The sequence below is a fragment of the Magnolia sinica genome, chromosome 11 (genome assembly GCF_029962835.1).
Source record: "Magnolia sinica isolate HGM2019 chromosome 11, MsV1, whole genome shotgun sequence".
Classification (NCBI taxonomy): Eukaryota; Viridiplantae; Streptophyta; class Magnoliopsida; order Magnoliales; family Magnoliaceae; genus Magnolia; species Magnolia sinica.
Window position 1 is genome coordinate 41,797,227 of NC_080583.1, and position 12,272 is coordinate 41,809,498.

A 12,272-nucleotide genomic window follows, 5' to 3' on the forward strand; every position below is an offset into this window, starting at 1 on the left:
AACCTCCAACCAAAGGTTAAGGGAAACCGTAAAAAAGTTAGGTAAAAAAGGGGCTGTTTAGAGAACCGACTTATATAGGCATGGCCATGCCATTTCTATACCACTGATAGTCACTTTGGTGCTATCGAAGGTACTTAAAGGAGATATTTATAAGTATTTCCAGGATGATGTACAAGTATATATCTTTCATAAGTATTTTGTACATCCAAAAGACACCAAAATGGATAACATATATGTCAAAAATAAAAACTCAAGGATCAAAATTGAATATACATATATGTTCAAAAGAATAATAATACCAAGGCTAAGATTCCTCAATTATGACAGTTAAAAGCAGTGGACCCCAAAGTAATGTTAAATCACACAAACTCCAATAGATTTTTGGAGATCCTTAAAACTGTTGGCATCTAATGGTTTTGTCAATATATCGGCCAATTGTTGCTCAGTAGGCACGTATTAGAGCATGGTAATGTTTTCCTTGACAAGTTTACGTATAAAGTGATGTCGGATATCTATGTTCTTTGTTCGAGAATGTTGAACTGGATTTTTTGAGATATTGATGGCACTTGTATTGTTACAAAAAAGTGTCATTGTAGATTGCTTAATGCCATAATCCATAAACATTTGCTTCATCCATAGAAGCTGTGCGCAACAACTACCAGTTGCAATGTATTTGGTTTCAGCAGTAGACAATGAAATTAAGTTTTTCTTTTTGTTGTGCCATGATACAAGACAATTTTCAATATAGAAACAACCTCCACTAGTGGACTTATGATCATCAATGTTCCCGGCCCAATCGGCATCTGAGTACCCATCAATGATGGTAGATGTGTCAAATGGGTACCATAACCCAAAGTCAGTAGTCCCAGCCACAAATCGTATAATTCTTTTTAGCGTGGATATATGAGATTCTTTAGGATTGGCCTGAAATCTAGCACATGCACCAACACTAAAAGCAATGTCAGGCCGATTTGCGGTTAGGTAGAGTAAGCTGCCTATCATACTGCGATACAAGTGTTAATCCACACTCTTCCCATTGACATCTTTAGAAAGTTTGAGAGTGGTGCTCATGGGAGTATTCTAAGTGTGGCTAAAGTCAAGTCCAAATCTCTTTATCAAATCTCTTACATATTTGGACTAACATACAGATATACCATTTGCCAATTGTTTCACTTGCAATCCTAAAATTTTTTTTTAGCTCACCAACCATGCTCATCTCGAATTCAGATTTCATCAATTTAGCGAATTCATGAACAACATCTTCACAAGTGGATCTAAAGACTATGTCATCCACGTAAATTTGGGCAATGAGCAAGATATTCCCAATATTTTTGCATAAATGGTGTTTTATCAACACTTCCCCTACAAAAATGGTGATCTAGTAAAAATTGTGTCAAGCGCTTGTACCATGCTTGGGGTGCTTGCTTTAGTCCATAAAGTGTGTAACTCAATTTTTATACGTGTTGAGGATACTTAGGATCCAGAAATCCTTTTGGTTGTTCAACATATACTTCTTCCTCAAGTACACTATGAGGAAGACACTTTTGACATCCATTTGGAATAATTTAAAATTTAACGCACATGCAACAGACATGAGAATTCTTATGGACCTAAGGCTACCTACGAGGGCAAATGTCTCATCAAAATCAATGCCCTCAATTTGTGAGTAGCCTTGTGTAGAGGGTCAAAGCATATTCGACCCCATTTATTACTTGGTTTTATGAACATGATAATGCTTAATGTTTTATTTTAATCATGTTTGTATTGCAAGGTAAATTTAAGGGCTTAGATTGAAAAGGATGCTAAAAGCATGGATTTAATGGTCAAGAATCACCAAAGCAAGGATGGATCTTATGAGACCAAAAATGAAGAATTCACATGCCAAAGATCCAAGAAAACCAAGTGAATAATGAAGAGAATTGAAGACTTGAAGTAAAGAAAAGGAACCCTAAAAATCGGCATCCTTTGACTAGTCTAAGCCCATCCTCGACCAGCCGAAGGATCCTGCTTGACCAGTCGAAGATTCCTCGACTCGAACTCCAGTGATCAAAATCCTTTAATTCTTGGTATCCTCAACCAGTCGAAGGAAACCCTCGACCAATCGAAAGTGGCCTTCAACCAGTCTAAGGTTACACAGACAGCACATGAATTGTGAAAATTTGAAGTAGTTTCTTGATTTTTCCAACTCGGTGCGAAAGTTGGAGTTGCAAAACTATAAATAGGAGTCCTTGGGATGTTCTAGGCATCTTCTAGGGGTTTGAGAAGTGGACCAAAAGCATGGAGAAGCCGTTGTCAAGAGTTTTTCTTCCTTTTCCTTAGTTGTTTTTATACTTTTCTTAAGAGATTTTAGTTCAATCATGTCTATGGTTGGCTAAACCTCTTAGCTAGGGCTGAGAGGTGAAGTTTGTAGCATGATGGGATGTTTTCTATTGCTTTGATTCATGTTTAAGTTGTACTATCTTTGATACTTGTTTGATATTTAAGAAATACTTTCAGTTTTTAATGGTATATTGTGACTCAAATTACAATAGATCTGTGATAGCTTTCAGTATGTTCTTTTCATGTATTGAGATTGTGGAATTGGGAAATCTTTTTGTTCACCATTGTCCCATGGGCATGGTTGGGGAATGGAATCCTACCTAATCTTTCCAATTCTCTTATGATTTGTTATAGGATTGGTAAATTCTGTTGTTTGCCTTGTCTCCTAGGCATGGTTTTGTGATAACTTCTAGTTCTCATACCTCTCATCCATTAAGAATTAGGTCAAAGGAAGTTCAGATTTGGTTTTACTGAGATATCTTTCAATTGGATAAGATGAGACTCTGATTCCAGTTGTGTCCTTGAATCAAGCATAGATCTCCCTGATCTCTACAAGTGGATCGTTGGAAACCCTAGTTCCCACCTTTAAATTCCTAAGTTTTAATTACTTTTATCACAATTACTCTCTCAATTACTTTAGTTTTGGATTTACATCTTCTTCTAGTTCTAGTTCTAGTTCTAGTTACTTTTAGAATTACTCACGAGATTAGTTTCTGTGGATATGACCTCGGTCTCACCGAGATTATTACTACATCGCGACCCTACACTTGGGGTTGTGAACAAGTTTTTGGTGCTGTTGCCGGGGATTAACGGTTGTGTTTTTCTGAGATTAGCTAGTTTTGGAATTGGGTTATGATTAGGGTTTTTCCATTTTTTTATTTTTAGTTTACGGTTTTTTTTTTGAATTATTTTAGAAACTAAGATTTCTAATTCTAGGTTGAGAAATTTTCCATTTCTGTTTTTAGAAACTACTTTCTAATTCTAGGTTTAGAAACTTTCTTAATTTGATTTTAGAAACTAACTTTTCCTCTTTTTAGAAACTTTTTTATTTTTCATTTTTAGAAACTATCTAATTTTAGAATTTTTGTTTTAAAAACTGATTGTTTTGTTTTGTTTTGCAGGATCTTAATTTAGGAACTTCTAATTTGGTAACTTCTTTTTAATTCCCTCCTTCTTTCAATTTCTAGATTTTTATTTCCCTTCTTTCTTTTAAGTTTAGGTTAGAATCTTTAATTGAGGGCTGAGAGTGTTTCATGCCCAAGTGGGTCTGTGACAACACTCAATGTCTTTTGAGTGAAGGAGGATTGGTTGAGGGGTTATCTTTCCATCACAGGATTAGACACCACTCGAGATCCACAGAGTTAATTGAAGTTATGGCTACCAATTAACTAGCCAATCAACCTCCAAATCTACCTCAACCTATGGTTGAGGAAGTCCATGATGAGAATGAGGTGCATCACGCACCCTCACCTCGTACTTTACGAGATTATCTACAACCAATAAGGGTGAGCATGCCCTCATGCATGGTTTTTCCAGGAAATATAGGAAAAATGGACATCAAGCCTGGAGTGATTTAACTCCTTCCAAAGTTCCTTGGACTTGAATCTGAAAGTCCATACCTGCACTTGTAAGAGTTTGATGAGGTTATAACCACTTTATACTTTCTGAACATGTTTGAAGACACAGTCAGGCTGAAACTCTTTACTTTCTCCTTGAAAGAGAAAGCTAAGACGTGGTGCACTCATTACATCTGCGATCTATTGGCACATGGAATGACATGATGGGGGAGTTTATAAAAGATTTCTTTCCGTACCATAAGACGAACACCATCAGGAAGTCGATCATGAACTTTGCCCAAAAGGAAGATGAAACATTCTTTCAATTTTGGGAGTGGTTCAAGGATCTTGTCAGTTCATGCCCACAACACGATTTTGAAACGTAGCATATAACAACTTTCCTCCATGATAGACTGACATCTTCCATGCGCCAATTCGTTGAGATGATGTGCAATGGGGAATTCATGAGCAAGAATGTCGATGAGGTATGAGATTACTTTGACAAACTCGCTGAAATCGAACAATCATGGGACATCATGAAAAGGCCAAGCTATATGTCCTAGAGGGGGGGTGAATAGGACAATGCCAAATAAAACTTATAACAGCGGAATTAAAAAGAAAATGATAGCCAAAGCAAATCACAATGCAGGAAAGAAAAATAACCTCAAAATTCAGATCTTGAGAGGTTGATACAAATGTTATTCTAAGGACAACCTTACACCAAAAACCAGAGTTTATGGTAGGACAACCTTATTTCTAGAAAGGTCTTTGTATCAAATCTCAAATCGAAGAGGAATACAAAATTAAATACAAACTGAATTGAAATAACTTGTAATAAAAAATGTATTGTTCTAGGGACAGCCATACACCATAAAAATGGCAGGGCAACCTTGCTGGAACAACTTTCAAAAGAAATTGTAAATCAAGCTGAAAAAGAAATAGCAGAAAATAAATTCTAAACTATTACAACATTCTCACAATGCTTGAATTAAATGATTACAACATTCACCACCATACATACATCCCACAAAAGAAATAATTAAAGATTAGAAGAATAAATTAATCAACCACAACACAAGGGTTTATAGTGGTTCGCCTGTGTGTTCACCAACTGTTAAACAACAGCCACACAAAATGCTACTCCACTCCTAATATCCTCACACAGGGGATATTAGCGTTTACTAACAAAATAGGTTTTCCCATGTTCACCCAAGACCTTCACAATTGTGTCTTTGTCTGTGGGCTTACACAATTAAAAAAACCCCCCTTCTGAGTTTTCCTGGCTCTCCTCAGATAACCAATACAACAAGATTTTTCTGGCAAATCTTGAAAGAAATCAAAATAAAAAGGAATTTACAATTAAATGTAAAATACCTGATTATCTCCTTCGATGTAGCAGCCCGGTAGAACCAAATCAGAGTAGATAATTGAATGTCCAAGTTCAATGTCCAGTACTCAATTACAATGGTTCTAATTCTAATAGATTTTAAATTAAACCAAATAGGGCTTGCCTTAATTGATTTTGATTCCAAAGAAAGGGAATAATAATTCCTCTTATCAAATCAGATTGGAATAGCAGAAACAAAATCAATTAAAATAAAGCTAAGGAAAGAGAATATTAAATAAGCACACTTAGCTTAGATGGAGCACAGAATTATCTCTCAGAAGTTCGACGAAGATTGGCTTGAATAGATTAATTAATTCAATGATTTCTTCTGAGATTCGTGCACTATTTATAGGTGAGAAGATCGTGTCTTCGACTGGTCTAGAGAGCTCTTCGACTAGTCGAAGTAACAACAGATATTTGAAAAATCCGGCGGGATATGCTCTGACGGTTCTACGACTGGTCGAAGCGCTCCTATGACTGGTCGTAGGTTTCCTTCGACTGGTCGTAGGTCCTGAATAACTTCGCTGGAATTCGAGTCGAAGAAGTTCGACTGGTCGAAGATGCAGTCGACACTGTTCCTACGACTGGTCGAACAGATTCCTGGACTAGTCGAAGCCTAACAGATTTCATCCGAAATTTGTAACAAACTCACGACTGATCGAGGAATTTCTTAGACTGGTCGAAGCAAGTCTAGGACTAGTCGAAGAAGACCTAGGACTAGTCGAAGAACAGACCAATCACATGTAAAATAAACATTCGGTTTATGTATCCGAAATGACCTACTTCTAAGGTCAACCTATGGTCAATCAAACCTCAATCATGAAGTATGAACATTGAAACATTAGGAACAAGTGACCTTGAAGTATCAGTCTTGAAGTCTTGATGTAGATCAACCTTGATGTAGCTTAATCTTGAAAGGGTCTTGAGATCTTTACCAACTGCTTTGTACTATTCTTGAAGTCTTGCAGCTTGAGTCAAAGGGTCTTGTGAGCTTGTTGTGAGCTTAGCTTGTTCATGAATGTTGATCCTTAAGAGAGATTCACTTATGCAAGTTATATATAACATAACAGTGATTTTGGCACCACAAATTTGACAACAGACAGGGATAAAAACTATAGCACTTACAATCTCCCCCTTTGTCAAATTAGTGACAAAACACATAACCAAGATAAACAAAAGTAAAACGACTGGTTAATACCTGCAAATCAATATTCAATATTCAACATTCAACCATTTTCATTCAACAAGATCAAACATTTACTCCCCCTGACTCCCCCTGAGTAACATAACCAATGCTACTCCTCTCACAATCACATTAAGAACAAACCATTCTCCCCCTTTTTGTCACAATATGACAAAGGAGAACTAAATAAGGAATTCATGAGAGTAAACATGAGGAGATAAGCAGTAAACATGAGTATAGCAAAAGAGTAATAGCATCACATATAACAAATATCCAGCATAAAACATAAATAGAATTCAACTCAAAATCAGCCTAGTGTTAAGTTATAAAGTTATTACAGACCAGAAAACACATAAAAACTACTCAGAACTAGAACTTGATGACGGAGCAGGAATAGAGGGATCAAGTTGGTGCATGCCTTTGTTCAAGCGCCTAAGATATTTGTGCTTGTACTTGAATTGCAAATCATGAGCAATAGACATGTTTTCCAACTTTACATTTATATTCTCAACTTTACCCTCTAATGCACTCAGACGTGCATCAACATCAGATGGTATAAAATCTGGATCATTTGCTGAGTCAGAATCCAGTTCCTCAAAAATGTCATCTATATTAATGTCATCACCAGCTTCTTCATGACCACCACCACCACCACCACCTTGTTCAGGAAGCAGATCCAACTTCATCTTATTAATATTTGTATTGTTGAAGATCAGATGATGGATAGGTGCCTCATCAACTGGCATATCGACTAACATATGTGTAGTCAATACAGTCATAAAATAGACAAAAGGAATGTCACTATGACCGGATGGAGTCGAAACTAAATAATGAAATGACAGATTAAGGAAGGCAAACAAATCTGAGTACCATTGAAAATAGCATGGATAACACGAACCATAAACGAAGTCAAGTCAGATTTATTACCCGAACGAGGATACAAATTAGACACAAAGATTCTGTGGAGAATTCTGTATTTGGGTAACAAATACCTTGCGGGAAGCGCATTCCCTTTTTGAGTCCATTGAACATCCATGTTGCATAAGTCTCTAGTGAGCATGCGTTTTTCAGCCATTGAGGGTTTATCAGTTAAATTATGGATAGGAATACCCTCATCATTCACAGGAATTTTCATAAGGGCTGAAATTAAATGACGATCAACGTCAAAAGGCCCTTCTCTAGTAGAAATTTGAAAAGTTAAATTATCCTGTGAGAAAGCACTAATACATGTAAACAAGGATTGGGCAATGGACTGGTATACAGGCCCACCCCAATGCAATAAGTTAACCCAACCTACAGCTTCAAGCATAGAAAGGATGTCAAAAGGTGCAATATGATTGACATCAACAGGATGTTCAACGATAACATTACGTGATCTAATGTCCCTAACATATGATGGATCATCATTGGGAATAAGAAGATGACGTTTAGAGATAGCGGTCGATCTGGAGGAAGAAGAAGGACCACGGGAAGTAGTTTTTTAACCTCTAGAAACCATTTGCAACAAGGATTTCAAGAAATTAAGAAGTTGTAAAGGATTGAGAAGTGGGTTTAATCAAAACAGATTTTTCACAATCCAAACCCCAAATCTCAATGATTTTCAAAATAGAAAGCTACAAGAGAGAAAAGGAAACAATCTAGACATAAATCTGCAAGAAAAAGTGATTTGGAACACTAACCATGAAGAACTTGAAGGATGGGTTCGACAAGTCGAAGCTCGGCTCCAAGGAGAAGAAAGATGAAATGAAGAAGAAAGGAAAAAATCCCCAATTTAAGTGAAACCCGAGTTCCACGACTGGTCGTGGGTATCTACGACCGGTCCTACGACGACTGGTCGTGTATACTCACGACTGGTCGTATAAACCCCAAAAATTCAAATTACTTGCAAATTCTACAAAAATTGGAATTTAATCTAGCAAATATATACACTATAATACAAGAAGGCATAAATTATCAATTTAAAATGCACATGCCAAGATCAAATTTCATCTTTTTGAACTTGCTTTTATCGAGAGGTTTTGTGAAAATGTCAGCTCGTTGATCTTCAGTAGGAATATATTTTAGAGATATAACCTTTTCTTCTACTAATTCCCTTATATAATGAAATCTAATGTCAACGTGCTTAGTACGAGAATGTTGAATAGGATTTTTTGAAATATTTATCGCACTGGAATTATCACAATGTAATAACATAGAATCCTGTTTAATTCCATAATCACTTAGCATTCGTTGCATCCAAACAAGCTGTGTACATGCATTACCAGCTGCGATATACTCAGCTTCAGCTGTTGAAAGTGATATAGAATTTTGTTTCTTACTAAACTAGGAAACTAGACAATTTCCAATGTAAAAACAACCACCACTGGTTGATTTTCTATCATCTAGATTACCAGCCCAGTCAGCATCCGAGTACCCAGCTAATTGGACACTAGTCTCATGAGGATACCAGAGACCGAGATTTATAGTACTTGCGACATATCTAATAATTCGCTTGACAGCAATCAAGTGAGATTCTTTTGGATCAGATTGATATCTTGCGCAAATACCAACACTTAGAGAAATATCAGGTCTACTAGCAGTTAAATATAACAAACTACCAATCATACTCCGATAAAGTTTTGAGTCAACATTTTTACCATTAGAGTCTTTTGATAGTTTCAGGGTAGTACTCATACGAGTATCAAAATTCTTGCCATTCTCAAATCCAAATCTCTTGATTAGATTTAAAGCATACTTAGATTGAGAAATGAATATTCCTTCAGGTTGTTGCTTTACTTGCAATCCAAGGAAATAAGTCAATTCCCCAACCATGCTCATTTCGAATTGTGATTTCATCAAATCTGCAAACTTAGTAGTCAAGTCAGTACAAGTTGATCCATAAATGATATCATCAACATAAATCTGTACCATTAAGATATGATCATTATGTTTTTTAACAAACAGAGTTTTATCGACAGATCCCATTTGAAAATTATGACTTAGAAGAAATTTCGTTAGTTTCTCATACCATGCCCTAGGTGCTTGTTTTAATCCATAAAGTGCCTTTTTAAGCCGATATACATGATCAGTATTTTTGGAATCTTCAAATCCCATTGGCTGTTCAACATAGACTTCTTCATGTAAATCGCCATTTAGAAAAGTACTTTTCACATCCATCTGATAGATCTTTATCTTTCTAAAACATGCAATGGATATAAATAGTCTGATAGATTCAAGACGTATCGGTGCAAAGGTTTCATCGAAATCAATCCCTTCAATTTGAGTATAACCTTGTACCACCAGTCTAGCCTTGTTTCTAATTATATTTCCACATTCGTCAGACTTATTTTTGAAAATCCATTTTGTTCTAATGATGTGTTTATCTTTAGGTCATTGTACGAGATACCAAACATCATTTCTTACGAATTGGTTGAGTTCATCTTGCATCGCAACAATCCAGTTCTCATCAGCCAGAGCTTCTTTTACGTTAGAAGGTTCAATTTGGGATGTAAAACATACATAATTACATATATCCTCAAGTTGTCTACGGGTGCGAACACCGGTGAGAGGGTTTTCAAGAATTTGTGTGGTTGGATGATCTTTAACAGTCCTCAACTCAGAATCAGTTTGATTCGATGAAGTATCGGGTTTATCAATGATTAGTACTTCATCATTATCTGAATTAGGAATTGGCGTGTTTAGGTGATCATCAATGACAACATTAATGGATTCTTGAATCACACCAGTCCTTTTGTTCAGAACCCTATAAGCTCGACTGTTTAAGGAATATCATAGAAAAATCCCTTTATCACTCTTTGTATCGAATTTTCCCAAATTTTCTCGATCACGTAAAATATAGCACTTGCTGCCAAAAACTCGAAAGTATTTAATAGTAGGCTTTTTATTGAACCACAATTCGTAAGCTATTTTATTATTATCTTTTTTTGTGTAGACTCGGTTAATAATATAGCAAGCTGTGTTGACTGCTTCAGCCCAAAGATTTTTAGAGAGCTTCATGCTATTCAACATGACATTAGCCATTTCTTGAAGCACCCTATTCTTTCTTTCAACAATTTCATTTTGTTGTGGAGTTTTGGGAGTAGAGAATTCATGTAATATTCCTTGGTCGGTACAGAACTTCTCAAAATTGCTATTCTCAAATTCAGATCCATGATCACTACGAATTTTACTGATTTGAGAAGATTTTTCAGTTTGAATCCTTTTGAGAACTTTTCTTACTTCTTCAAGGGTTTCAAATTTGTCCCTTAAGAAGACTACTCACGTATATCTGGTAAAGTCATCAACTATTACCAGGATATACTTTTTTCCACCACGACTTTCCGTTCTGGTAGGTCCTATCAGATCCATGTGGAGAAGTTCGAGTGGTCTTGATGTGGTATTTGAATTCACTTTTTTGTGTGAGTTCTTTGTTTGTTTGCCTATCTAGCACTCACCACATATTTTATCTAATTTTTGAAGTTTGGGTAAACCTCTTACAAGTTCTCGTTTGCTCAATCGATATAAATTTTGATAATGTACATGTCCAAGACGTTTGTGCCATAAATCAGTCTCGTCTGTATGGACCATGTAACATGTTTGATTAGATGAGCTGGATTCACTAATAATATAGCAATTTTCAGACGTTCTACGTCCAGTTAATATTACAGAACCCTTATTGTTTATTATCTCACAGCTTTGATTAGAAAACCGAACATTATGGTTATTATCACATATTTGTGATACACTAAGCAAGTTATGTTTTAAGCCCTCAACGTATAAAACATTTTTAAACACCGGAAGATTAAAAAGTTGAACCGTACCTTGGCCTATAATCTTGCAATTGCTACCATCACCAAATGTGACTGAACCATCAGTCATATCTTTCAAATCCGTGAATAAAGCTTTGTCACCTGTCATATGCCTGGAGCATCCACTGTCTAGGTACCACTTTGAATGACTTGTTGCTTTGAAAGCAGTGTGAGCAACCAAGCAGGTAACTTTAGGAACCCATTCCATAACTGTTTTAGGTTTAGGAACATAGTTGGTCTTCTTTTGTGTATATTTGTAGGAATGACCTATAGAGTTAGATTTTAAGAGCTCCTTGAGTAAATCAACTATCTTTTCAGCTAGTGGATTTCATTTCTGATTAAAGTTGACATGGCTGCTTCTAGGTTTTTAAAAAGTTTTTGAATTTCTAGAAAAATCTTGATGAGTTCTTTTCCCTTTTGAGTTTGAGGACTGTCCTTTAACAAACATAGGAGGAGTATACATTTGTTTAGGAGATAAATTTTTATCATAGCCCAACCCGGATCGATCGCCACTTTTTCTTGATCCGGATAACAGTTTTTCTAACTTTGGATCACCTTGAGCATATTTCCATGTGTCCTTTAGACTCAGAAGAGAAGATACTTCAATTTTAAGTTTGTCAATTTCAGATTTTAAATCAACAATTACTGAGTTTTTGAATTCCAAATCATATTTTGATTTTTTAAAACAATCTGAAATTTGTGATTTTTCTAAGGCAAGTGATTCAAAACAATTTTTGAGTTTAGAAAATTTTTCTTTTTGAAGTTTAAGTTTGACAGCAATTTTACAACTTTCCTTATATAGGGCATTGTAAGCGTCTTGAAGATCATCTTCATTTTCACATTCACTATTCAGATTTTCTTCACTTGTTAAGTCATTATCTAAAAATGTGAATTTGGCTAGAGTCATAAGAGCTTTAACCTCATTGCCCGACTCAGTTTCAGAATCTTCTGATTCAGAAGAACCTTTAGAATCAGATGATTCATCCCTTGTAGCCAACATACCCTTCTTCTTGGGTTTGTCCCTTTTAGGACATTTATTT

The 12,272-nt window shown here is 35.8% G+C and overlaps 1 non-coding gene across 1 annotated transcript; it reads right to left on the minus strand.

Moving 5' to 3' along the window:
* Positions 1 to 4,144: 4,144 nt before the first annotated feature.
* On the minus strand, positions 4,145 to 4,251 carry LOC131219690 (small nucleolar RNA R71). The gene has a single exon (XR_009158336.1). It is a non-coding gene; the product is annotated as a small nucleolar RNA R71 (small nucleolar RNA).
* Positions 4,252 to 12,272: the final 8,021 nt, after the last annotated feature.